Source organism: Canis aureus, chromosome 18, assembly GCF_053574225.1.
Source record: "Canis aureus isolate CA01 chromosome 18, VMU_Caureus_v.1.0, whole genome shotgun sequence".
Taxonomy (NCBI): Eukaryota; Metazoa; Chordata; class Mammalia; order Carnivora; family Canidae; genus Canis; species Canis aureus.
Window position 1 is genome coordinate 52,908,400 of NC_135628.1, and position 27,734 is coordinate 52,936,133.

The 27,734-nt window shown below is 47.6% G+C and overlaps 1 long non-coding RNA gene across 2 annotated transcripts; it reads right to left on the bottom strand.

The window, feature by feature from the left end:
- Positions 1-1,252: 1,252 nt before the first annotated feature.
- Positions 1,253-16,106, bottom strand: LOC144289030 (uncharacterized). Of its 2 annotated transcripts, XR_013357108.1 has the most exons (4): positions 15,933-16,106; positions 13,170-13,338; positions 2,451-2,575; positions 1,253-1,507 (listed from the first exon to the last, which is right to left on the bottom strand). It is a non-coding gene; the product is annotated as an uncharacterized LOC144289030 (long non-coding RNA). The 2 variants fall into 2 exon arrangements; XR_013357110.1 differs by lacking the exon at positions 13,170-13,338.
- Positions 16,107-27,734: the final 11,628 nt, after the last annotated feature.

Here is a 27,734-nt window from a genome sequence, read left to right on the forward strand (position 1 = left end):
GGCTCCTTTTGGGGAATTGCCTCTCCCACTCCATGGGCACTCTGGGTGGGATTGTCACTCAAGGCATCTTGCCTTCTCCGGCCCCCTTGGATACGAGACCCAAGACAGGCCTGGGAATTGGAATCCTGTGTGGAGGGATATAAGATCGGGAACACAATGATCCGAGTAGCTGTGCCAGGAGAAGACTGAGCTCCTGCCTCCTGCGTCCCCTTCCCTAGCCTCCTGAATCTGGTGAACCTCCCCTAAATCCTTCCAATAAAGTCTTCATTGCTTTAGTTAAGCAGTCATTACTGTTGCTTGCCTTGGGATACAGAGACCTCTAGGGACAGGACGTGGGATTGCTTAGCCTGGAGAAAGGGAGGGGACAGGTTGGCCTGGGGCACGCCTTATCATCCTTAGGGAAGGCCCACAGGGTGTCAGGCCCCAGGGAGCAGGGGACCGAGCAGAAGGCTGGGACCACATATAAGGCCTGGGTTAGGGCCGAGGGAAAACATTCCCAAAGGTGAGAACAATGTTGGGATGTAGGACAGTGCAGCACCATATACTGCGGAGAAATTTAAAATAAAGGAACATAGGGTCTTCACTATCTCAAGGAGGGAGAGGATGCCTTATGGTAACTGCAGGTAGCTGTGGCTCTGTGGCTCGCCCACCCCTCCCGCCAGGCGCCGCTGTCCGCGATGGCGCTGCAGGGAGGCCACGTAGGTCAGGGACGGCCGCGGGGACCTCCGTCTCAGCTCCCGCCGCCCAGAGGGCCCGAATGCCTCCATCTCCGTCCAGGAGATCCCCGTCCCGGCTCCTCTGCCTCTCCTTCTCCGGAATCCTACCCAACCCGGGGTGGCCGCTGTGCCCACGCAGGCCAAGGGGAGGGGCACATGTCAGGCCTCCCCAAGCCCGTCACGTGTTACAGGTCACACCAAAGCCACGGCGTGCAAGAGACAAGGCAGCTGGAAGGTTCCCTTCCCTTGCAGAAGCCTCAAGACGCAGGACTAAGTCAACACCAGCAGGCGAACTGGTGTGTGGCCCACACTGAGTGCTGAAGGATCCTGAGCGGGGCTGTGGGCTCACCGTGGGGACTCAGGAGGGTGCGCTGCGTGGATGGGCCCCCCGGCGGTGACGGGAGGTGTGTGAGATAGACTCAGCCCTGACCTGGGTGCAGCCGGACAGCAGAGGCAGAAGGCAGGATGGCAGCAAGGCCTGCAGGACGGACCCGTGCCCGTGACTGCCCACGCTCCTGCCCCTGGTGCCACCCCGCCCACCCGGCTGCAAAGCAGGTCCGCCTCTGCCACCTGCCCAACGGAGCGTGGGGGGCGGGGGGGGGGGTGCAGCTCAAGGGCGGCACCGTGTGGCCAGAGTGGGGTAGTGCGCCCTGCGGCCGCCGAAGAGCTCCAGTCCCAGACACCGCGGGCGCAGTCCCACCCTGGGCGGGGCTCCGCTCCGGGAGCGCAAGCCCTGCGGATCTTCCCACACAGCCAGTTTCTTCGAGGAGCAGTCCTGAGGAGCGCAGAGCCTGAGAGGGATGGTGGAGAGGAGAGAGATGGAGGGAGAGAGGGCGAGGGGGAGGGGAGGGGAGGTGGGAAGGAAAGATTTCTGGAGGGAAGGAGCCTCTCAGTGGGGGGTGTCTGTCCCCCAGGTCCCTCTCCTGGGTCGAGGCCACCTTTCAAAGCGACTTTCTAGGTGCATGTTCCGGGCGTGGACTGTACCTAGCCCTTGATTTAAGCCCCTCAGGCTGTAACTGAAACCCCCTGCCACCTAGGGAACCTCCACCTAGGGAAGAGGAGTGGGGCCCAGGAAGAAGAGGTCATCATTCAGAAAAGGCTCCTGTTTCCAATATTAATGGAAGAACTGGAACCTCAGAATTGATCAGATCTTGATTCAAGTCGCAGGTCCTCCCTGTATTGGCTGTGTAACCTTGGGAAAGCCCTTTATCGACTCTGCTTCTGTGTTCTCTTTGTAAAATGAGGATACAGTGCCCACCTTGCAGCGGTGGACAGTGCTGCTGTCAGTACAAGGAGAGTTCACGACCCTACAAAGGCAGGCCCGCGACTGCGTCTAGGAGAGTCAGCTCTGGGGAGGGATCTGCTTGCTGCCTGTGCATTGCCACCTCTTTCTGCATTTGTGTGTATGTGTCCATCTGGCAATACGTTGTTTGGTTGAAACTGGCCGTGGTTACATGCCTCCTGCTTAACCCACCCAAGTAGATAGGAGGTGTGCCGAGAGCCTGAGTACTGTGGCCCATCCAGACAGAGCTGGAGCAAGTCGACAAGGATGGGGAGGGACGTTTGGGGGGGCAGTAAAGCTGGAGCTGGAGGGGCAAAGGCTGAGCCTTTGACAGAGGGAGGAAGAGGGGGGGAGGTAGCATGGAAAGGGGGAAAGAAAGTGAAGAAAGGAACAGAAGGGAAGAGAGTGCATGGCAACATAAGAAGTCTCTCTAGGTGGCTGGTGTCCCCCACCTCAGACTGTTCGAAGTACCAGCAGCAGCACGGGGCAAGGCATCCCTTCTGATCCACCTGAGCCACACTGCTGGAGTCCTTGCATGCATCTCCTTCCTCTGGGCTGCAGCTTCTGCACCTGCGAACTGAGAAGACTGTGCTGGATTCTTTCTCCCAGCCATCTCCTCCCCTCCTAGGCCCACCTCCCAGGCAGGCAAGGATGGGGGTCCCACCAACTGTCCTTGGGGGTGAGAACTGTGAGGGTGTGCCAGCCAAGGGTGGGGGCAGGCTGAGCATGAACACCAGGCTCTGGGAGGAAGGAGTCAGAGAAATTACCAGCAATGAAAACCTATATAGGCTTCCCAAAGTACAATTTGAATAGAAATGTCAAGCACACCTGGAGTTATTCCACCCTGTAATCCTAATGACATACAGTCCTATATACCAACTTGATAATATCCGGAGTGTGTATGGCAATACTGCTGTGCGTTAATCCTGTCTTTCTCCCCTGTGAGCTTGCTCATCCCACAGAGCCTACAGAGCCTCCTCTGTTCTTCCCAGACGAGGCTCCAAGCGTATCCGGCCTGGGTAGTCAGTGGGAGGACCAATGTGCTCCCAGAATGGAGCTGTTATGCCACTAGTAGAGGTATGGACAGTTGTCATTTGGTGCTTTCATTTTTGCCTGATCTGGGGTGTGACCTAAGTCCCCTGGAAGCTGCTGAGCCCCACCACCAGCCTCTCCTTCCCCACTCTTCCTCTCTAGCCTTTCCTTTTCTCACTCCTTCTCCACCTCCTTCTCTTCTTTCTTTCCTAGCATCTATGCCTTGTTCTGCCAGGGACCCAGTGGCATCCTAGGACTGTTCTTTCCTTCGGGAGTCCTCGGGGTTAGTGGGCACTCATCATCCTGCTGGCCATGCTCCTTGGCTGTGGGGTTTGGGGCCAGGAAAGGGGAGCAGACTGCTGCATGAAATGGGAGCAGCATGGTTCATGGTTGGTGGGCAGGGGGCTTTCAGGATAGGGGACCAAGCATCCAGGCCAGCACACCACCTCAGGATGGACCTTGGGCTTGTTTTATCTACAGCATAGCCCATGCGAGTCCCCAGTACTTAAAGCCACCTTTGCTGTTAGAGCAGGAAATCTTCTGGGCTCCTTTTAAGGAGGTGGGATTTTTTTTTATATATAAATTTATTTTTTATTGGTGTTCAATTTGCCAACATATAGAATAACACCCAGTGCTCATCCCATCAAGTGCCCCCCTTAGTGCCTGTCACCCAGTCACCCCCACCCTTTGCCCACCTCCCCTTCCACCACCCCTAGTTCATTTCCCAGAGTTAGGAGTCTCTCATGTTCTGTCTCCCTTTCTGATATTTCCCACTCATTTTTTTCTCCTTTCCCTTTATTCCCTTTCACTATTTTTTATATTCCCCAAATGAATGAGACCATATAACGTTTGTCCTTCTCCGATTGACTTATTTCACTCAGCATGATACCCTCCAGTTCCATCCACGTCAAAGCAAACGGTGGGTATTTAGGAGGTGGGATTTTTAAAGTCAAGGTTGCACAATTCACAAAATCCAGGAATCCCTTCCCAAACCCCATACTCTTATGTTCAGCCTTGTAGGACAGTGGTTCTAGAAGCATGGTTCCTGTACTAGCAGCTTCAGCATTACTTGGAACCTCAGTAGAAATACACATTCTTAGGATCCCAGTGCCAAGGGTATGCTGGAGATGGTTTGTATCACCTTGGGAGAACCAATTACATGCATCCCTCCCCTGGTCCACATCTAGTGACAGTCACATTGGGGGCTTGAAATCAACCATCGTGGGAATATTTACACCATGGGAACTGGCAAACACTACAAATCAGTACTTATTTTTTCTTTTGGAGAAGAGTTTCCAGCACACCATTGGGCCCCATCCACATCCACTGAATCAGAAACTGTGGAGGCGGGGCCAGCAATCTGTATTTTAATAAGCTTTCCAGGTGATTCTAATGTACAGTCAAGTTTGAGAACCACTGTTCTAGTTGGTTAGCACTGGTGGAATCATGAGAGAGACTGGAAGGTCAGGGACGCCTGGGTGGCTCAGTGGTTGAGTGTCTGCCTTTGGCTCAGGGCATGATCCCAGAGTCCCGGGATCGAGTCCCACATTGGGCTCCTGGCAGCGAGCCTGCTTCTCCCTCTGCCTATGTCCCTGCCTCTCTCTCTCTCTCTGTCTCTCATGAATAAATAAATGAAATGTTAAAAAAAAAAAAAAAGGCTGGAGGAAACTAGGGGTTGGGAATAAAAAAAAAAAAAAAGGAGATGTTGGGGTAGCCAAAGAGTAAGGTTTTGCAAGGAAACTTCGGGGAAGGTAAAGAAAGAAGGAAGTAAACCAGCAGAAGGGCAGCCAGGCACTTGGCAGGAAGCCCTCCCGGACAGAGGTGAGCCCTCCAGCCCTGACCCTGGGAAGAGGTCCTGCGGAGGTTTGGGTGGAGCCTACTTGGAATGCTATGGTTTTTTCAGATATCTGGATGGAGACGAAGTCAATCACTCCGAGTCATGAGATCAGGAGGGTGTGGGATAACTAGCCAGAAAAATGCCCTTCCAGATGATATTTCTGCAACTCAGAGAAAAAGGCATTTACAAGCAGTTCATTGCAGATACAAAGAAGGGAAATTCTGAAAAGTTTCTCTCACAGAAGAGATGAAAACACAAAATCACAGCACCGTATCCATTACTGCCTTGGTAAATGTATGCAAAATGCCATGGGAAACTTCTTTCCATTTCCCAATGTTGCAATATTTCAAGCATACAAAAAAATATAAGGAGTAATAAAATAAAAGCCTTGCACCCACCACCAGAAATAGCAAATGTTATATTGCCACATTCATGTCGGATTCTTTATTTTTTAAAAGATTTTATTTATTGAGAGAGAGAGAACACACCCCCACACACAAACACAAGCAGGGGGAGGGGGTGCGAAAAGGGGAAAAAGAAGAGAGAATCTCAAACAGACTCCCAAGCTGAGCAGAGCAGGTTGTGGGGTTTCAATCTCACAACCCTGAAATCATGACCTGAACCGAAATCAAGAGTCAAGACGCTTTACCCACGGAGCCACCCAGGTGTCCCACAAACAAACAAACTTGCAGACTCGGCAAAGTCCCCTTTGCCTCCCTTTTTTCTTCATCCAAAGATATAGGAGATATCCTAAAACTGATGGATATTCTTCTCATAATGTGTTCATACTTTATCACGTATAAATTACTCATAAATTATACCTAGCAATGTTTTAAGTGCTTCTTAATTTACGTTAAGTAGTGTCGCACTGAACCTATCATTCTGGAACTTGCCTTTTTCACCTAACATGATGTTTCTAAGGTCTACTTATGTCACTGGGTGAACATCTAGCTCATTCATTTTAACTGATGAATAACATTAAACTGTACAAATAGAGCACAATTCATCCATTAACCTACTGATGGATATGGAAGTTATTTCTAATTTTTCACTTGTCACAAATGATTCTGCTGTGAACCTCCTTGAACTTGTTTCTCTAGAGTTTGTCCCTAGAAGTGCTGCTGCTCACCCTTGGGAGAACACATTCCCAGTCCTATACACGTTGCCAAATTGCTCACGAGCTTGGCTGAACCAGGTCACACTTCCACCAACGGAGATATGATACATCCTAATGTGTTCCTTCTGCAGTGTGTTCTTGAGTTATATTCTTTCCTGAATGTAAAAGCAATTATAAAGAGTTTCTCTAGTTTATTTATGATCTTTCCCCTCCTAGCTTTACTTTCTCTTAAAGGCTTAAGTTCTTCAAACATGAATTCTTCTACCACCAGAGTTTTCCAGAACCTGAACCCAATGGTAAGAAGAGATGACTGCTATGTGAGTTATAAGGTGAAGTTACATGTGTGTTAACTCATGAGTGTGATTCTGTGTCTGTGTCTGTTTATATAGCTTTGTACCAAAGTTAAGAAGAGGACAGACTGGGAAGAGCAAAGTCTTTCATGATGTCTTTTCAACAATGCATAAAACCAGGAGAAGGTACCCAGTATGCCTGGAATCTACTCTCTTGCTCCAGGTCTTTTCCTCCCCCTCTCTTATTTGGTATGGGTTAGGCAAATTTTTGTCCAAGGTTGTCACCCTACTCTCCGTCTTCCCTGCTCCCCTACCCCTACCAAACTCCCAAGTACTTCTTAAGCCACGTAAGCACATGGGAGAGGGAAAAAGGTGTGCTGTGGGGGGGAGGGGCAGTCCCATGTGTTCCATCTGGGGGAAAGGGCTGACTTTTTGGCCCTGATCCTAAGAGCTCTCTGCCTATGCCAAGGGCTGCCTTCTGCATCTGGGCCTGTAGGGTTGGGAGAGCTGCCAAAATCCTAGACTGGCCAGTGACAATGGACAGCCTAGATCCTGGCCACTGGCTCTGACCCTCAGCCCAGGGCCATACAGAACTGATCTGGGGTGCCTTCCCTCCTGAGCCCTGAACAGTGAGCCTTGAGACTTAAGAAAAGAGGAATAGATTGAAGGGACCACCATAAAATCACCTGTCTCAAACTGAAGACATCTCAAAAGGCAGGAACACAAGGGGAGGGGAAAAATCTCAATTCACAATTCAGTGGAAGTATGGAAGGCGCTGATCCAATGGCTACTTTTGAATGGGATTTCCCCACCTCAACAGTTCAAGTGTAGTCAACAGAGGTGTTTGTTTGCAGGGGGTACTGTATTTACCCTTCTTCAAAAATTGGAAGCCCAAAACCCTTGGCTTCTTTGCTCCACAGATGTTGTGGCCCTAAACAGCTTCACGGGGAACAGGTGGCTTACTTCAGGCTGGAGAATATCTGTGTGCCAGGAGGTTCCCTGCGGAGATCTCACCTCTGAGCCCTGGTCCACCAGCCAATGGAGATGAGTGGAGGTGATGTCACTACATCCTGTTTCCCAGCCCAGCCTGAGAGGATGGGACCAGCTGAGGAAAAAAAACCTAAACCAATGTTAAGTGACAGATGCCATGACCGAGGTTGGTAAAGAAGTGGTGTAAGGCAAGTGAGTCAGCAGCAAGTTTAAGCAATGAACAATTGCACCATGGGGTGTTTCTCAAATTCTTGTCTACTTTTAGAAAGTATGCAATACCATTCAGTTGAGTGTCTTGATTCTGAAATAGCTACAGAAAATGTTAAAAATGCTGTGGGTGAAGACGTGCCCGCACGTACCTCTTTTCTAAAACAATAGTTAACAATTGTGCTGCATGCCCCTTAGCAAATCTTTAAGCCTGGCTGTTCCTTAGTTTCCTCATCTGTAACATGAGGGGAATGTCTGAAAATGTCTCCAGAGATTCCTTCCAGTCCAACATTCTGTGATTTGGTATTATGCTCACATTCTTTATACCCAGGCGGGTGTACACAATGCCAAGACCACTAGCCAATTCAGTTAGTGTGGACAAAATGTCCTCTCCGATCAATTCTTTGGCACAGTATAGATAAAACAACTGGTTAATCAAAACAATTTTTCATTTCACAACTGGTTGCCCTGGCATCATCTGGACCAGCAGTTCTTCCACAGGAGTGGCCTGACATGCTGCACGTCTGGAGCAGCTATAAGGTGTGTCATAGGCAATTTGCTATTACTCATGAACTACTGAGGTTTTAAAATGAGTGGTGAATCAATTAGAGCAGATAACTACGATAATGTCAGTCACTTGCATTCTGAGAGCCTACCCTATAAGGAAGGAAAAGGGGTGGGCTTAAAACCTCCAGAAGCCAGGGATTGCCTATAGCCCTGAGCCAATCAAGGATACCCATGGGAGGCTGTCATGTGTCGTGCATGTGAGTATCATCCATCACCAGCACCATGGCATTTAAGGACGACTGATAGAGATTCCTGATACTAATGTGTTCCTTCTGCAGTGTGTTCTTGAGTTATATTCTTTCCTGAATGTAAAAGCAATTATAAAGAGATACATAGAATAGACGTCAAGTCACTGGAGACCCTGGCCCTGGAACAATCTGATCCAGATGTGGACTGCTCCCAGTACCCTATGATCCAGCTGCAAAACAACAGAGAAAGAAAGCATTGAACAGAGTACAAAATGAAAGGCCTGTTCACTATGCCCATCTCTTGATCCAAAAAGCACTATTTCACCATAAGCTATTCGTAGTTGGGGAAGGGAAAAGGGTGTGAAATAATGTTTATTGAGCACTTAGGTGCCAAATCCCGTGTCAGACACTCTTAGCAGGTTTCAATGCTACCCGCCATGTAACTTTCTGTTCTCGGCTGTCCAGTGGGATTTGCACTTCCTCCCCATTGTGGTTTGGAATATTCATGTAATAGTTGGGCCAGTGAGTCGCGAGTAGAAGTGTGTCAATTCAAAGCCAGGGCATTTAATTGCTAGTTTCAGACCCTCTGGAACTTCCTCTTCCCCTACTGGCTGGCAACAGACCACTGGCTATTCCATCATCAGCCTGGGTCTCGGGAGACTGGAGCAGAGCCCCTAGCTAACTGTGATGCCTGTGAATTACACATCACATGGGAGGATAACATAAAACTTGGTTGTTATAAACCCCAAAGATTTTAGGGTTACTTGTTACTGTAGCACAATCTAATTTTATGCTGACCAGGGGATCCCTGGGTGGCTCAGCGGTTTAGCACCTGCCTTTGGCCCAGGGCGTGATCCTGGAGTCCTGGGATCGAGTCGTGCATCAGGCTCCCTGCATGGAGCCTGCTTCTCCCTCTGCCTGTGTCTCTGCCTCTCTCTCTCTGTGTCTCTCATGAATAAATAAATAAATAAAATCTTTAAAATAATAATAATAATAATAATAATAAATAATTTTATGCTGACTGATGCAATGTTTTATATTACATAGTAACATAGTGAGAAAATGTGAGACTTTGAGTTAAAAAGACTTGACTGGAATCTTAACTCTTTATGGCCTTGAACAAATCCATAATTTCTCTGGGTCTCAGCTTCTTCATCTATAAAATAGTAGATATGATTCCTATCTCATGATGTTACTAGGTTTGGGAATAGTATTTGTAAAATACCTAATATAGGATTTGGCACAGAGTAGATGTTCATTGGTAAATTATTTTAATTTCGTTAATTCCCCAAAATAGGCCGATGAGAAAACAGAGACCACAGGAGTATAAGAGAAAGGATAAATCATTATTGATGTTTCAAATGTCATGATGTGTTATGGAGAACACTGGCCAAGGGTAAGTAGATGTGTGAAGTTATCTGTGCCCACCCTCCCCTGAGCTCAGAGAAGCTCTAGAATGGAGAAGAGGCCCCAAGGATACCATTTCCAATATAGTCTTTCTCTTGCCAGAGGAAAGGCAGATTTCACCTACAGAAGTGATTCTTGGCATCTTTGGTATATAAAATAAGAATATGGTAGTGGTGTAGGCTAGTATCACTGTTAGTTTCATTCAAGTTTGTTATTCTACAAAGCAAGGTGCCAGACAAGTTCTTTCCCAAAGGTCCAATGAGGTAAACTCTTCTCTCAAATCAGCTTATTAGTAACATTGTGCCCACTTTGCCAGCTCAGCTGGGACCCAGGAATAATCAGGAGAGCAGAATACAGGGGGAAGGAGAGGAGAATATACACGAGGTGGAGGAGAGGGAATTGAGGGGCCCCTTGCTTCCTTCTGCTCCCCTCCAAGCCTGGCCTGATACAGCAGCAGGGGCATGGTTAGGGGAGGGGGTAGGGGAATCATCCCTTCCCTCTCCATGCTGGTCACTCTGAAAACGTTTTCGTTCCTGAGCCAAAACTTGCTACAATTCCCACTTATGTTTAACTCAGTGGAGTATGATGCCTCCAAGCCCAGTTATCTCCAACACCTCCTCCCAGATCTCTTTTCTTTTGAAATGCCACATCGTGGCCACAAACTTGGTACTAAGACCGACATGTTTTATGTAACATAGTTACTGAGGAGCCATGTGGAGTTTCTCAATTCTGACTCTGTGGTGGAAGCTCCCTGGACATATTCACATACATGGTGTGCAGACAGTCATTCAGGGCCCAAGGAGGACTTGATCACTCTGTCATCAGCAGTAGGCCAGACAGGGACCAGTGGCCGAAGCCCCACAGTCCTTGTTGAGTGAAAAATAATGAGACACCCAGTTCCAGCAAAGCACATGTTTGAGCAGCTTTTACACCTGCCAGCTATCTTCCCCTGACTTGCTCCTGATTAACTTTTGGCTTTTCCCATGAAGACCAAGGCCCTGCGAGAATTCCCACAGCCAGTGGAGTGACTGATCTCCAGCAAATGGATGACTGTTCTAACTTAGAATCATGTATTAGATGCACATGGATCTGTGCTCAGAGGTTTCAAGCATCATAAGAATTGAAATAAGATTGTGAGACTGGGTCCTAGAGGGGCCATTCAACCTCACTGTGATCAAGATCTCAGATTGCACCCTGATCCAAATTAAAACCTATGAAATGGGGGCAGCCCGGGTGGCTCAGCAGTTTAGCGCCACCTTTCAGCCCAGGGTGTGGTCCTGGAGACCCAGGATCAAGTCTCACATCAGGCTCCCTGCGAGGATCCTGCTTCTCCCTCTGCCTGTGTCTCTGCCTCTCTCTCTTTCTCTGTGTGTCTCTCATGAATAAATAAATAAAATCTTAAAAAAAAAAAAAAAACGCTATGGTTTCTGTGATCATGAGCAGAATAAGCAGTGGTAACTTGGAGCAGTGGTTCATGGGAGCCAAGTATAAAATATTCAAAAACTTTGTGAACCAGTGTTTAAACCATTGATAACTTGAAATCTATTATGGTAGAGATATTTACACCATGAGACTTGCCAAACTACAAATCAGGGTTTCCTTCCTTCCTTCCCTCCTTCCCTGCCTCCCTCCCACCCTCCCTCCCTCTTTCCCTCCTTTCTTTCCTTCTTTCTTTCTTTCTTTCTTTCTTTCTTTCTTTCTTTCTTTCTTCTTTCTTTCTTTTTTTTCTTCTTCTTCTTTCTTTCTTCCTTTCTTCTTTCTTTCTTTCTTTTTTTCTTGAGCAAATTTAACAAGGTATGCATGGCTTTTTGCAAAACCATTTATTTCATTGGAAAAGCTATGAGGGACCTGGGTGGCTCAGGTGGTTGTCTGATTCTTGGTTTCAGCCCAGGTCCTGATCTCAGGGTCTTGAGATTAAGCCCCACATTGGGCTTTATGCTCAGTGCACAGTCTGCTTGAGATTCTTTCCCTTGCACTCTGCCCCTCCTCCCCACTCTTAAAAGAGCGCATGTGCTCTTACTCTCTCTCTCTCAAATAAATAAATCTTTAAAAAATGAATATTCATGGGAAAAGCTATTTCAGGGATAGAATAAAAGAAATCAACTTTGTATATGGGAAGAGTATAGCCCTCTAAAATCTTAGGCAGCGGGATCCCTGGGTGGCGCAGCGGTTTGGCGCCTGCCTTTGGCCCAGGGCGCGATCCTGGAGACCCGGGATCGAATCCCACATCGGGCTCCTAGTACGTGGAGCCTGCTTCTCCCTTTGCCTATTTTTCTGCCTCTCTCTCTCTCTGTGTGTGTGTGTGTGTGTCTGTGTGTGACTATCATAAATAAATAATAAAAATTATTAAAAATAAAAAATAAAATAAAATCTTAGGCAGCTATGAGGACTAAAAAAAAGTAATATTGATTAAAACTGACCAGATAGGGAGGGGGCTGTGGCTGCAGTCCCTCTTTTGAGTTGGTAAATGGAAAAGCTTTAGCTGATGTGAAAATGATTACATGTAAATGTTGGGTTTTATAAAGCTGTAGGAATCAGCAGAAGTTCTGTAAAAAGCCTTCCTGAATTCTCAGTGGAGCAGTGGTCTTTCATGGCTGAGGATTGTGGGGAGCAGCCTCTAGCTGCCAAGTCTTGCAGAGATGTCACCTGGGACTCGCCTGACAGCCCCATGCTGTGGGGTCTGCATCAGGAGGGACACAGAGCTTTGAGTCATCTATGATTAGACTGCGGTTATGTCCCCTCAAAATTCCCACAGTACAGCCCAACGCGCGATGTGACTGTATTTGGAGATTAGGCCTCTAAGGGGATAAAGTTAAGTAAGGTCATGAGGGTGGGGCCCTAATCCAATAGGATGTCCCCAAGAAGAGAGAGAGAGACCAGGGATGTGCACACACAGAGAAAAGGCCACGTGAGGACACAGCAAGTAGGCGGCCATCTGCACTTCTCACCATTTACCCTGCTGGCATCTTGGGCTTAGACTTCCAGCATCCAGATTTGTGAGAATATGAATTTCTGTTATTTAATCCAGCCAGTCTATGGTGTCCTGTTATGGCAGGCTAGCCAACTAACACAACCTATAATGCACATTGCTTATTTTCTGTTTTTGTCTGCTTATTGATCAATTTTGCAGTGTAAGACACCTTTCCATAATTATTCAGACCCTCTTAACCCTACTCAAGATTCTCAATAGTCCCAGTCACAGAACTGTGACTGAGACCATTCCACCCAAAGGTTGGACCCCACTTAGGCTGAGTCAGAACATTGGCAAATTACCATAGTGGGGAGATGGAGGTTGAACACTGGAGAACTCCGCTGTCAGCCTCTGGTTGTAGGATTGTGGGCAAACTGTCATTCCCTTTGGGTCTCAGTGTCATCATCTGTTAAATGGGGGCAAAAAGACTCTCCTCCCTTACAGGATTGTAGTGAGGATAAGCCTGTAGCATAATGCTCAGCGAGTCAGCCTTCCTAAAGCCCAGGCAGCCTGGAGGGGAGCTGGGTCTGTTCCCCGTAGCAGTGGTGGGGTTGGGGTAGCATACCTGGGAGGGTAGGGTCTTTCCTCTCCAGGTGATCTGCACTGTGAAGGAGTAAGTCACCTGGCAAGGACGGCCCCTCTTGGCACCAAGACCTGCCTCCAGTTGAATTCTTCTCTCTCCTGGTTGTTCCCAAACAGGATGAGAACTTCTTCCTCCAGAGAACATTGTATATCTTAATAAATAAGATAATGAAGTAAAGTTTTCACAGAGTGCCTGGTTCTCAGCAAGCACTCAATAAATGTTAACGATTTCTATCTACTCACCTCCCACAGGCCATTTTCATGCCACCCCTCAGAGCACTTGTGGCCACAAGACCCAGGCAGAATTTGGACCTTTTGATAAGAACTTTATTAATCAACTTGGTTCAGCTTTTTTCTTTCTTTCTTTCTTTCTTTCTTTCTTTCTTTCTTTCTTTCTTTCTTTCTTTTCTTTCTTTCTTCTTTCTTTCTTTCTCTCTCTCTTTTTTTTTAAATTATTCATTTACTTTATTCAAGAGTCGGACTCTCAGCCTTTCCTTTTTTTTTTTTCCTTTTAAAGATTTTATTTATTTGAGAGAGAGAGAGAGCATGAGCAGGGGGCAGGGGTAGAAGGAGAGGGAGGAGCAAACTCCCTCACTAAGCAGGGAGCCCGATGTGGGGCTCGATCCCAAAACCTCAGGATCATGACCTGGGCCAAAGGCAGACAGTTAATCGGCCAAGCCACCCAGACACTCTGGTTCAGCCTTTCTAAAGGGAATTATGGAAAGTTGTCTTACACTACAAAATTGACCAATAAGCAGACAAAAACAGAAAACAAGTGATCTGCATTGCAGATTACATAGATTCTGTTCAAGCCAAAATCTTCTCCAAGCCTTCCCAAACACCTGGGATTAAATAGGCTGAAGCCCTCCCCCACCATGACACCAGCCAGGGTGTAGCGAAGCCCAGCAGTGGTCCTTCCTGAGTTCCTGATCTTCCTCACCACATTGGCTGTTGGACAACTCAGCTTTGTAGCTTTACTGAACTCCATCCAACTCACTTCAGGGCTCTCATGTTCTTTACCAGGAGGAAGCGAATTTGTGACCTGGGAGGGAATAGAAAACAAAGCCTGCCCTGACCCAGACAGGAGAAGTCGATTTGCAGCAGGAAACAGCTCCACATACAGGTGGTCTGAACCCAGGGGAGTTTGCCTCACTGAGTCAAACTCAACGAGCTGCCCCCTTTGGGCCCTGTTACTTCATGTCTGATCCCCAGGTCACACTGCAAAATGACTGTAAGCTCTTCCAGCACTTTTCTGTTTTTGCATTCCTGAGATCATGTTGAGCCCACAGGGATGCTCAGACAGAAGTCACTTTTTGCTCTGTCACCTTCTGGTTAAAAGTAGTTTAAAAGCCATGTTCTGGGATGGCCTGCTTTGTACCTACAAAAGAGCAGGCTTTGCAGAGTCAAATGACATTAGGGATCGGTTTACAATCAAACCTTATCAGGGGCCTAGTTGCCAAGGGACCTTTCTTTTTTTTTTTTTTAAAGATTTATTTATTTATTCATTCAGAGAGAGCGAGAGAGAGACAGAGACACAGACAGAGGGAGAAGCAGGCTCCATGCAGGCCCGATGTGGGACTCGATCCTGGGTCTCCAGGATCACACCCCGGGCTGCAGGCGGCGCTAAACCGCTGCACCACCGGGGCTGCCCCCAAGGGACCTTTAGATAGAGATTAGAGATAACTAACTCATTAAAGAACTGAGACTGAGAAAGGAATTCAGGTAAGGAAAATGTTACTGCTGATTCAGAAAAAGTCACAAGTTTCAAATATTTACAAACATCACAGCTTACTATAATTCACTCTCTCTTTCTCTCTGCAGACTGCAAGGAAACAGGGCTAAGACATAAACAAAAACAGAAGAAATCAAAGCCTTCTTCTGAGAAGTTTTATAAGAGGTCAGGAGAGGTCCTTAATTAAACCTCAGGGATCAAGGCTGGAGAAAAGCTGCCCACCAGGACTCTTGACAAATCCAATCAGATTTGGCACACAGCTAAGAGAGTTAAAAGATTCAGAGTCGATAAATTCTCCCCAAGCCTAAGGAAGACCAGGATTACACTAAAAAAATGGACGGCAGCACTGGCAATGAAGATGCCAGTTTATGCCTTAGTGCTGGCATTTCTTTGGATCTAACTCCAACTGCATATCCTATTTTAAAATAATGTTTTCTTCTTTGTTCTTGGTTATTTTAACAAAAAACTCTATTTTAATTTATTGAAAGAACACTAGTGCCACTTGAAAAGCACACTTCAGGGGCACCTGGGTGGCTCAGTTGGTTAAGCATCTGCCTTCGGCTCATGATCCCAGGGTCCTGGGATAGAGTCCCACATTGGGCTCCCTGCTCAGCGAGGAGTTTTGCTTCTCCCTTTCCCTCTGCTCCTCCACCTGCTCTTGCTCTCTCTCTCTCAAATAAATAAATAAAATCTTAAAAAAAAAAAAAAAAAAAAAAAAAAAAAAAAGAAAGGAAAGGAAAGCACATCTCAGCTCCTAATGCCTTCAAGGAGCCAAGCAATTCAAGTCCAGCTATCCGATTGCAGTTTGTTATAAGTAAGGCACCTCGGAGGACGCAGGCAGTCAATGAGGTACTAATGATGTGAACCCAGATTCTGGTCAATGCCATAATGCTTGACCAATACTTATTAATAAACCCCACCCTAGAAGGAACAAGATTTAAAAGCCTAAAAATACTGAGAGCCAACATTCTAACAACCTGGATGAACATGGGGCGGGATCAGACATAGCGTTACCCTGGGGCGATTTTCCTGAGCCTTAGGCAAAAATGGGAGACAATGATCCAGGCCGTCCAGGACTTCTGACAGATCCTGATCTTGTGGCTCCATTTGTTTAGTTGGAAGGAATGACAGGAATGTTCCCTCAAATCCTTCCCTACACAAAGCACAGCAAGTTCTGCAGCGTAGAAGGTGGAGGTATTCCGTGCATTGTGAAGTCAAACACCTTGGAGAGAGATTCTTGGGGTGCTGAGATATCCTGGGGCAACTCCTTTGCCTCCAACCTGTAGAAAAGGAGACCCTGGGGTCCCAACAAAGAAATAGCAAAGTATCCCATGTCAGACATGCTTCTCACCAAATACTCATGTGCTCACCCACATCCCGAGCCCTCTTACTCATGAAGGGCCACGTGGCTGAGAGCAGACGTGACAGGTGTTTCTGTACTGAAATATTGGAGGACCCGGCCTCTGACACGCCAACTCTCTCTTTGTGGCCTCAGTGGCAGCAGAGGCCACAGGTTGAGATGTCAGGGCCTGGAGTAGAGCTCCACCACCAGTCCAGGTCGCATCCGCTGCATGAGCACACAGTAGGCCTGGAAGTTCCTGCAGTGTAGCCCAGCTGGATCAAGCATATACATCATACATACCTGATTCCCTTGCCAGTCCCGGGAGTCAGAGTAGGGGCCACAGAACCTCTGCCAATGACTCTGTGGGACCTTGAACAGATCGCTCTTCTTCTCAGGGTATCTTGTTTTCCTCACGTGGAAACTCAAGAGTTGGGCAAGTTGACTTTTCTGCTCTGTCATTCTCTGGTTTTGTATTTCAGTCTAAGACTGACTGGAAAGTTACTAGTTACCAGTACTAGCCAGTACTAGTATCTATATGTCTTTCCCTACCCATCTACCTACCTGTCTGCCTCTCCATCTCTGCATCTACCTATTGGTCCATCCATCCTCCCATGTGACTCTCATTTCATTATAAACGGGGCTAGGACAGTTGGAATGGTCTTTGGCGCTCAGTTGGTTTGCCTCCCCTTTCCCAAGGACCCCAGCTATCGTTTGCTGTGATTATTAATTTCATGTATGAACCAGGCTGGGCCAAGATGCCCAGAGTTGGTCATATCTTATTCAGGGAGGGGCAGGGGGTTCTAAGATGGTGTTTTTAGATGAGATTAACATTTAAATCAGCAGACTTGGAGAATAATAGATTGCCCTCTATAATGTAGGTGGGCCTTGTCTAATCAATTGAAGGCCTGAGTAGTACAGAAAAACCAACCATCCCCCAAGTAAGAGATTTCTTCAGCAGACAGTCCTCAGACTCCAACTGGAATGCCTGCCCTTCTGGGCCTCCAGCCTGCCAGTCCAGCCTGCAGATTTTAAGCTTGTCAGCCTCCATAACCACATGAGCCAATTCCTTATTATATTATCCTTTTGATTGTGTTTCTCTGGAGAACTCTGACTCAAACACTTGCTCGGGGAAAAGTAGAATGGATCCCTGGGCCCAAATGTGGAGAAAGAAGGGGACCCAGGCCAGGAACATCTCAAAGGGATCAGGAGCCCAGATCCATGAGCTGCTCCCTTCATCCGTTTTCCAAAACATTATCCCCCCCCTGCCCCCTGACACACACATCTTTTAGCAACAAGTGTGTTAGTGGCTTGGGGCTTTAGGGCAAAGCTCCCCGAAGCCTGCTTGTCACAGGTCACAGTCACCTTCTCTCTGTGGGCCCTGCCCAAAAGGAAAGACTGCTCTTGGATTGGAGAGCAGGGACCTAGGTGGTGGTGAGACATGGTGAGCTCAGGATCAGGAATGACGAGGTCGGCCTCCTCTGCACACCGGGTTGACAGGAGGAGGAGCAGAGAATAGCATGTGAAGTGCTGGTGAACAGGGAAAGTGCAATGAGAGTAAGGGGTGCTGTCACCCGAGGGTCATTCATTTCACAAGCCCACTTTCTGCAGACAGCTGTACTGGGAACATAAAGCCAGGGATGAAAGATGCAATCTGCTCTCGAGTTGCTCTCTGGCCAGGAGGTGAGACAGACCCACAGACAGGGGAGTCTAATAGGGCGTGGTAAGCGCTATAATAGATGCAAGTCTTGGGTGAGATGCTCATGGTCTGGGGAGAGAGGACTCCTTCCTCATCTGGAGCGGTAGAGGAGGGCCTCCTGTAGGAGGTGACCTTCCTGAAGGATGGCCAGAATTTAGCCAGACGAGGAAAAGGGGGAGAGTGTTCCAGGCAGAGGGATCTGCAGGAGCAAAGACATAAAGGCATGAGAGAGGTGAAATGTTTGGAGTTATGGCCCCCAGGCTCCAGCAGCCAAGTTTTGGGGCCAGAAACATGAGGAACAGAAGACGAGGGCACAGCCTAGAGGATGTGAAGAGGCAGATGGAGGCTGCTTCCCGGTCCCATGAGGACCAGGCCCTGTCAATACATCATCCCACTGTCCATGACCCTGCTTCTCTGCTGACACTGGCTAGGACCAAGAAACCGCTGGACTTCCCCACAGTCATGGCTCACAAGGTGGGATCTCATGGAAACCTCCCCTCAGCACCAAGTTCAAGAACACACACACACACATACACACACATTCCACACATACACACACGTGACACTCAGACACAGCAAAACATGCTCAGAGACACACATGGGTGCAAAAATTTAAGATCCTGACCTAAATTTTCTGGCATAAATATAAAAGGGCACAGCCTCTTGCACACTCACAAGCACACACTAAAAATACAAGGTCCTGCTCAGAATTTGCAACAAATGCTGTCAGAGCCCCTGCCCCTCAGAACAGTGCCTCCCCCACCACTGTCCCCACCATGGGGCCGGAGCCACCCTCTGCCCCCTCAGTAAGGCCCCAGGGCCCCATCGCCCCCTCCTGGGATGGCTATGCCAGATTACTGGCCAAGTGAACAGTAGGCGCTGGAGAAGAGTAAGCAGCAATTGTGCTGTGCTTTTCAAACCCCTCAGCTCCCCAATTTTTTTTTTTTTTTTTTTGGAGAATACTTAGCAGTAAAGCCTAATTTATGAAGTCCCTAAAGATTTGAACTTTCCGCAGAGTTGGCTGCAACTTCTAGTGGGTTAGAGTCACACTTGGAGTGGACCAGAAGGCAGGAGCTGGGCTGGGGAAGGCAGGGAGAGGAGAGTCACAGCTTGGTAACCACACCAGACCAGGGACCCCAAACTGCCTTCCTCCCCAGCAGGGAGCTGAGAGTCACCCAGAGTGAGTGGGGGATGAGGATGGGGGGCCAGGGTGACATGGGGCACAGAATGATTCCAGGAAGGCAGAGAGGTCCAGGGATGTGTGCTTCTAGGGGCTGCCCTAGAAGCCCATCATGGCTAACACCCTAGACAAATCCAAAAGCTCCCCAAGCACGTAAACCCTGCTCCCTCCCCAGGTAGCAAATGCAGTTTAGGAATATTTCCCAGATTTCCTAAGGTCTGCCTCCACCCACAGGAGGTCAGACATTCCCATCCCTTCCTGGAGGGCAAAGCAGAGATCTGCAGGGCAGATAGAAATAAAAAATAAGAGGCTTAATTCTCCTCCTTGAGAGAACAGAAGAGACTTCTCCACTCCCACCCCTTTCCTTTGTCTTAGAGCATTTACTTAAGAAAATTTGTAATTGGAAATGCTTTCTCTTGCTTTTCTGTCTCTTTGAAATATATGTAAATCTTTTCAAAAGCCAAATAAGCCTCGCTGGCTTCATGACCCCAGCCTGCCTTTCTCAAGGACTCTGGAACCATTTCTTTGAAATACAGTCATCTGGGAAGACAGCACCCCATCTCCTCCTTTCTGTGGGAGGGTGAGACCCTAACTTCGGCTCCAAGTTGCAAAAACGAGTTCTTGTCATAAAGAGATGAGAAGTTTATTTTTCTTTGAATAAAAGCAATTAGCAGACACAGATGGCCACCCCCAAAACCAGGGGAATCTAGGATGAGCCATGTGTGACAAATGGTGCTATCATGTTTTCTTACCTGATGGGTTGTAGCTGTTTATATCAAAGGGAAATTTCTCTCTGTCTCTGCAATCTGTTAGCAGATGGCCTCTGATGTGCTTCACATTCTGGTTTAATGCTGATTCAATAAGAAAACTGGTTTTCTTTTTCTTCTACCTTTGTGGAGAGGTTTGCTGGGTTGGGAGGAGATTCTGTTCCATGCTTTCCTAAAGAGAGTTCAGGGCAAAGCCCAGCCTGAGTCCAGGAGGAGGGAGGCCTCAGAGGCACTTTCAGCAGGTAAGGGAGAAGCCTCAGTGCCACCTGGAGGGAACAGGCTCAAGTCTACCCACCCTGGAGCGGGGCAGCCTCAGCAGATGGCTCGGGTCCTCCAGCCTGCAGCCTGCCCTCCTTACGGGGCTCTTTGCCCTGGGTGCAGCCCAGCTCCCTTTCATGCATTGACTGGTAATCTTCTTTTGTTTCCCTCCAGAATCACAATCCTATTCAGCGGTTCTCTCCCCGCTTTGCATACAAAGCCTGCACACAATAGATGCGCGGCAGAGGCTGCAGATTCTGTTTCTCTTCTGCTGAGTCCCCTCTGTTCCCACAGTGAGCCCCATTCATCTGCACCTCATTCGTGACAAATGTTTTTAATCACTTTTTTATGCCAAGACAAAAGTGCACTTTGCTTTTTCTGCAAAGAAAGATTATGTCAAGTAAATTTGTCAATGAATTTGCAGGGAAGCATTTAATTGATTTGAGAGTATGAGTTTTCCTGAGCATTTAATGATGTCTTTGCACACAGGATTGTGGGATGTTGATCCTTTTCTCCTTCGTCTTTCCTGCCCACAGCTGGCTAGGGATCCCATGAAGGGTAGATCCCCCTCACCTGGTGTTGGCCTTGGTTGGTTGGGCTGGGGACCCTTGGCTGCCTAAGGGCATGGCCCTGAGAGGCCATTAGGTTCAAGCCTCTGAACTAATTCTCAACACTGGCTGTATTTTTCTCTATCACTTTAGGAGCTTTGAAAATATACCTGCCTGGGTGGTTCAGTGGTTGAGTATCTGCCTTTGGCTCAGGTCATGATCCCCGGGGGTCCTGGGATCGAGTTCTGAATCAGGTTTCCCACAGGGAGCCTGCTTCTCCCTTTGCCTGTGTCTCTGCCTCTCTCTCTGTATCTCTCATGAATAAATAAATAAAACCTTATAAAAGATAAGGATGAATCTGCTTAATGCACATTTCCCACCCCAGAGTTCCTGCCTTCAGTGATCTGTGGTGGTGCCCAGGGCAGCCATCTGTCTTGAAAAGCTCCTGTGTGGTTCTAAGGTGAGAGGGGTGGGAGCCTCTGTCAAGTCTGTCCCCGGGGTTTAAGGAGCCCCGGGGTGAGGGCTGAGAGGCGGCATGGTGGCACAGGTCAGGCTGTCTCTACTAGCCTGCTCATTAAAGCTCCGGGGAAGCTTTTAAAAAGTCCTGATGGCTGGCACTAAGCCTAATGCTTCTGATTTTATTAGGCTCAGTTGAGACCTGGGCACCAGGAGCCAGTGATACGCAGCCGGGGTGAGAACCACCTGGGCAGGGAAAGAATCCTATTACTCTGTCAGACTGACCAGAACTGGAATTGGGGTTCCGCTGGGTGACTTCAAACAAGTTAACTAAGCTCTGTGATCCTCAACTTTCTAATTCTCAACATTGGAATGGCCTTACCCACCTTGCACCTTGCAGGGTTGACTGAAGCTGACACCCGGGGGCTTTCTCCACTCTCCCGGCACAGTGTGGGGTACGTATCTCAGTATCTCTCCCTCTTGCAAATTTACTATCAATAATTAACTTTATTAAAAAATTTTATTTTTATTCCATTTTTATAGTAAAAAAGCACTGCGTTTTAAGATGAGGAACAGAGGATGCCAGCTCCCCCTGTCCTCCCAGGCTTTGGGAAATGCCAGAACAGTGGCTCCTTAAGGGAAAAAAAAAATGGCATTTCATGGTGCTAGCACTTTTGAATCAAATTTCAGTTAATTAAACCCTCCCTGTAATTTACCAGGGGAACTCTTTGCACCCATCTAAAGTCCTGTACGCCTGATCTTATTGTAAAGGAAGGGATTCTTTTCTGTTAGAAATAATCATATTTGTACCACAATATAAATATGAAGCAGCTTGCCTCACGAAATGAGCCTCAAACTTAAAATCCGATCATGTGGGTTCTACACAATTTGTGTGCCTTTGGCCAATGCCCCTCACCCCTGCCAGCCTCCATTTGCTCAACTAAATTTTACATTGAGAACCTGAAAACTGGGGTTGAAAATACCACAGCTCCTGTGAAGGGTGCGCGCTTCCCCAGCTGGTGCCCGATGCTAACGTGCCCAAGGGCACCCTGAATCTGCTGTTGGGACTGTGTTTTGCCAGATGTGGAGAAGGATGAAGATAAATAGATGTCGATTCTGTCCGCCTACCCTCAAATAGATTGTGGTTTGGAAGTTCAGGTAAGTCATGCACATAACAGACTCTAATGCAGTGGGGAATACTTCCAGCTAGGGGTCAGGGCAGGTGCGCTAGAGGAGGTAGTATTTTAACCGTACCATGAGGAGAAGCGGAGTGGAGGTCATGGGGTCAGAAATGCCTTCCTCCCAATGGCAAGGATGCCCAGACTGTGAATGAGGAAGCCATGTGAGTGAAGGGAGTATAAAGAGAATCTATGAGAAATAGATGGGAGAAGAGGCCAGCAGTTGGGGGGGGGGGGGGGGAGGGCTTGGATTACTTTAGGGTGTTCCTACAGGTGAAATCCCTGGTTGAAAGTTGTGCATATTTTATTTTATTTTATTTTATTTTATTTTATTTTATTTTATTATTTTTTTTTAAGATTTTATTTATTTATTCATGAGAGACAGAGAGAGAGAAGAGGCAGAGACATAGGCAGAGGGAGAAGCAGGCTCCCTGCAGGGAGCCTGACGTGGGACTCAATCCAGGGACTCCAGGACTCAATCCCTGGGCCGAAGGCAGGCGCCAAACCGCTGAGCCACCCAGGGGTCCCCAAAAGTTGTACATATTTTAAAGCCATTGGTGCACATTGCTCAAGCAGCCTCCAGAAAAGATGCTCTAATGTATACTCTACTGGCAGTAAGGTGGGTGCCAGCAGCTTTGACCTTGATCTAGAAATGCAGGGCAAGGAAATTACAGAGACTGTGAGTTGGGGTGGAGTTTGTCATGTCAATTTAACAAATATTTACCAGCACCTGGGCTGGGTGTGGGCATGGAGAAGTGAACAGACACATCCCTGCCCATGGGGAGCTCCGTCTAGTGGGATAGACAGACCACAGTCTGGAGGCGTGGGCAAAGCTGGGGCTCCCTTGAAAGCCACAAGCAGGTTTTTGAGTTAGAAAGTCTGTCCTTCCTGAGTCCTTTCTCTTTGAGGCACCACACTCACCTCTACAGAGTCACCGGATTCCACCAATTCTCGTTGGGTTGCCTGGCTCTCCAAGGGACAGCTACATTTTTTAGTTGCACATCAGCTGACACAACTTTCTGCCATATTCCTTGCCCCAGTCACTTTTTTTCATCTGTGGAGGAATTTCTAAGGTGCTTAGTGGTATCTGTCCAGCTCCCTTACAGGTGGTATAGCTGGGCCTTCTCAGGTCCATGGGTAGGGAAGCCATCACTGGGGGTTTCATCTGGGGAGCCCTGGCAGTAGGCATCTAGGACCTTAAAATAGGCATATCTGTTAGCCCAGCTTTTAGGGATGATCCTAAGGAAGTAAGCATGAATATGTGAAAGATTTATCTACAAGATTATGCATGAGAGCATGGTTTATGAGATGAAAAAAAATCATTGAAAAGCATCTAAATTTTCAACCCTAAGAGACAGGTTAAATAATTTATGGCGTATTCGCACAATGCTAGCATTATAAATTACATCATGGAGGAATACTTAATGATGTGAAAAGAAAGTTGAAGACGATTGAAAATATCACATTGCAAAACAATATGCACTGGTTGATCCTATTTATGACAGAAAAAAGTATATATGCACATATAGCAAGATATAAGAAGGAGCAAAAAGTTATGCATAAAAAATATAAAACAGTGATTTCAGGGTAGTGGAATTACAAGAAATTTAAAGTATCTTCTCTGGATGTTTTTTACAAGACATATTCATTACTTATATAATCAGAGTCAAAGATACTCTATTTTTTAAAGTGTAATAAAGTGACATCTCCTTGGGCACAGGACAAGACCTGCTCAGGCAGGAGCCAGGTGCTAGGGAGCCACGTTTCTGGGAGCAGGCCCAGCTCAGGAGGATCCTCCAGAGTTCCTGGGTGCTGGACCATGCTGCTTAGCCGCGCACGGTGCCACACAGCAGCCCTACTCATGAAATGTACTGCAGAATCCCCCTTGGCCGCCTTGCCTCCGCCCTAGGCACACAGGTCTTCCCACCCTTCGGCCTCACTACAGGCCACAATGGGGCGAACCAGGACTCAGGCTTTCCTGGTCACTGTGTTCCATTCAGCAGAGCAAGCACATTCGAACTCCTTCCCTCCCTGACTGCTCAGCCTGTACAAACCTGGTGCCTTCTTCAGGAAGCCTTCCAGACTGACCCCACCATGCAGGGTGCTCTGAATGCCCTTGCTCTAATTAGCAAGTAACACTTGTAGAGGGGTCACCGGCTGCCTTGCCTCAATGAACACAAGCTGCCCTCACAATAACCCTATGAGCTGTTACTACAATGCTCTCGTCACAGAGGAGGAAGCAGAAGCAACAGAGGGTGAGTAACTTAGCCCAAAGCACATGCTACTAAATGGCAGAGTCAGGATTCAAACCCAGGCAGTGTGGCCCTAGGGCCAGCCCTCAGAGACACCATGCCGCACAGGTCCCCTGGCAGACAACTGATGTCACTGTCATGTTTCCATGGTGATTTTGAATGGAAGACTGGAAGATTTTTCCTGGAAGACTGAATTCCTCAAGGGTCCCTGAGGAGGTGCTGCACACCCAGCATAATTGCTAGGAGAAGTGGGTATGTCCTCTTGAGCTAGCCTCCAGCTGCTAGAGACATGTCTACAGACGATTGTGCAAGGAGCCTGGTACAACAGACAAACACTGCGCTGGAGACTCTGGAAGCCTCAGGATGCATCAGTGCTCAGCCAGCTTGTAACATCGAAGGCTTCTTGCTGCCTCTCCACAGCATCTTCCCGAATGCCTGTTCAGTCCCCCAGGTTCCTGGGGAAGGTCCAGCTCTACACAGGATCATGTCCTGAGTCCTTCCACTCCAACTGGGAAGAGAGAGTCGGTGAGGGAAAGAGCATGCAGCCCAGAGCATGAGCTTGTTGGAGTCGACCTCTTGGCTGTCATTTCTTTCTTCAGAGTTTCCAGGCTGGATTCCAACCTGGGATGGAAGAGGCTGTTACCAAGTCTGGGCAAATCAGCACAGCCATATTAACAGGGGTTATCTCAGCATGGGGGGATTAAGGACGGCTTTTTTCATGGCTTTGCTTCTTTGCATTTTCTAATTTCCTGCAATGAACATGATTACTTGGGCAATTAAATAATTAAAGGTAGGGGGCGGCGGCGGCCATACTGTTCTTGCTCCCTTCTTCCCAGAGCTCTTCCCCCAACTTTCTGTAGACTGCTAAGCTCTAGGGCATCCTCTACTTTGTGGGGCTTCCTCAGAGCACCTTCTGACCTTTACCCCAGCAAATCCCCCCCTTCATTCACACCTCCCCCACTGCACACCACCATACTTGAACCTTACAGATTACACAGCATTTCACAAACCGAGAATGCTGCTGCCTACAACCTCGATGTCATGAGAAATCATCTTTCCTGTCTTTGAAGATGATGCCTGGAACCACGTCTTCATCCTTGCCCCTCATGTGAACGTCAGCTTCCATTTAGCTGCTGGACAATCTGCAACCGGATGTTCCAAACAGCCACAGTCGCAAGCATTGTGGTCCCAGCCTTCCCTCTCCCCTGCATAGCCAGGCACCTCCCACAGCCTTGTCACTAACTTGTAAGCAAGACAGCTTATGAAATCATGGCTGCTTTTCCCTCCTATGGTTGGTCATTCAGTTAAAAGGGAGGGCTGGTGTTCTTGTCTTCAAAATGTCCTTTGGGTCTTCCCTTTCTCTGTGTCCTCATGCCCCTCCCTCAGGTTCTGGAACTATTGGAGAGGTCCATGAATAAATCTTACTCATTTTCTCATCTCCAGGATCTAGTACAGGGCCCAGGACATGTATGCTCTCTATGAATGCTTCCTGGTTGAATGAATAAATGAACAAATGGACAAAAAATAACCCTTTCTGATTTGTCTCCTTGATTTTAGTTTTTTCCTTGCAATCCTTCCTATATTTCTCTGCCAGTTGAATCTCCCAAAATAGTGACTTGACCATGCGAATCATTCACATGGTCCCTTTAATGGCTGCCACTATCGAGGCCATTCAAAATCCAGCCCCTCTTTACCTTCCTTTGTTGTTGTTGTTGTTTTAAAGATTTTATTTCTTCATGAGAGACACAGAGACAGAGGCAGAGACATAGGCAGAGAGAGAAGCAGGCTCCCTTGGGGAGCCTGATGAGGGACTTGATCCCAGGACCCAGGAATCACAACTGGAGCCATAGGAAGGGGCTCAACCACTGAGCCAACCAGGTGCCCCTTTACCTTCCTTTGTAAAGGATTTGATCTTTTTCTCACCTGAGTCTTTCTGCCAGCTGACCCCGCCCCTCAAGGTGTGATCCCATGGAAGCCAGCAGACCTCATGCTGTGTTGTCTGTGCACCTGGGATACTACAGGACTGTCTGGCTCCCTGGCCCTGCTCTACTTCACCCATCCCTGTGAGAGGTATGTTTTCATTAAGTCACTGCCATGTGCAGTCAGGGATGGATAGTCCATGGATATTTATTGAGGGCCTACTAGGAGCCCACTGCTAAGAACTAGGGATACAAATAATTGTTCAAAACATCATTTATTTTTTTTTAAGATTTTATTTATTTCTTAATAAGAGACACACACACACACACAGAAAGAGAGAGAGAGAGAGGGAGAGGGAAAAGCAGGCTTCCTGCAAGGAGCCGGATGCAGGACTTGATCTCGGATCCTGGGATCACGCCCTGAGCGGGAAGGCAGATGCTCAACTGCTGAGCCATCAGGTGTCCCTCAAAACTCCATTTAACAGTTTATAGAGCCCTTACTATGTATCAGGTTCTGAGCTGGGACTGAGCATACCCAGCCTTGACCCTCATGAAACTTACATTCTTATGATGCAGACAGAAATATAGACAAATTAGTAATTAGCAATTGATTGGTTGATTATACTCTTTGATTGGTTCTATGTAGAAATAATTAGGGTCCCCTACATGATAATAGGAGGAACATCAGTCATCAGCAGCATCTAAACTTAGAGCATTCATGCATCTGACAGGCATTTATGGAGCACCTGTCATGTATCAGGTGCTGTGTCAGGGGCTGGGAACGGTGAGGTGAATAAGATATGGTATTTGCTCTTGGAGAGCTCATCCATAAAGGACCATGTACAACCCAAAAAAACCAATCAGTAAGAGACCACATACATACCAAAAGAGCCAATGCAGTCCAAACCCCATTCACATATTTAATAGACCTATTATTTGACTGAAGTATCCAGTTGCTTTTTTAGTCCAATTTATCAGCCAGTTTAGACTCCTCCTCAATGTAGATAGAAAGGCATATTTCATACAAGAAAAGCTTCTTGAGATTATCTAAACTCAAAACAGAGATTTAATCTTTGTCTGCCTTTCTTCTCCCTGAACAGGGCACCACCAGTGGTTCTGCAAAGGACAGGGCTCTGTGAAGCCACCTTCAGACCCCAGCACACCTTTGCCAGACTGCAGCTTATGGATGACAACAGTGCAGAACCACAGAGGCCATCCTG